The sequence below is a fragment of the Dufourea novaeangliae genome, unplaced genomic scaffold (assembly GCF_001272555.1).
Source record: "Dufourea novaeangliae isolate 0120121106 unplaced genomic scaffold, ASM127255v1 scaffold162, whole genome shotgun sequence".
Taxonomy (NCBI): domain Eukaryota; kingdom Metazoa; phylum Arthropoda; class Insecta; order Hymenoptera; family Halictidae; genus Dufourea; species Dufourea novaeangliae.
This window is the reverse complement of record NW_015374046.1, coordinates 1709338-1709679: the sequence shown is the minus strand read 5'-3', so window position 1 is coordinate 1709679 and position 342 is coordinate 1709338.

Below are 342 nucleotides of genomic sequence, written 5' to 3'. Positions count from 1 at the left end.
GATGAATATGAATATAACAATGAATATCGAATTATGATTTAAGTTTAACTTACAGTAACTTAACGCAGTGGTAGACGCACGCTTTGAAGATGTAGACGTTGATCGATGTCTTCTTTCGATGGAATAACTGATTGGAAAAATATTTTTCATTATACAATATACATAGAATGCATAATATGTAAAGTAAATAAATCAGAGTAAAGGAATCACAGTACACAAGAAAATAAATATCGAAGCCAATGGTTCTCGAACATCTGTAACATACAAGGGATTAGTAACAAGAGAGGGGACACAACAATATGCACAGTAAATAGATTAATAATATGCACAGTAAATAAATTG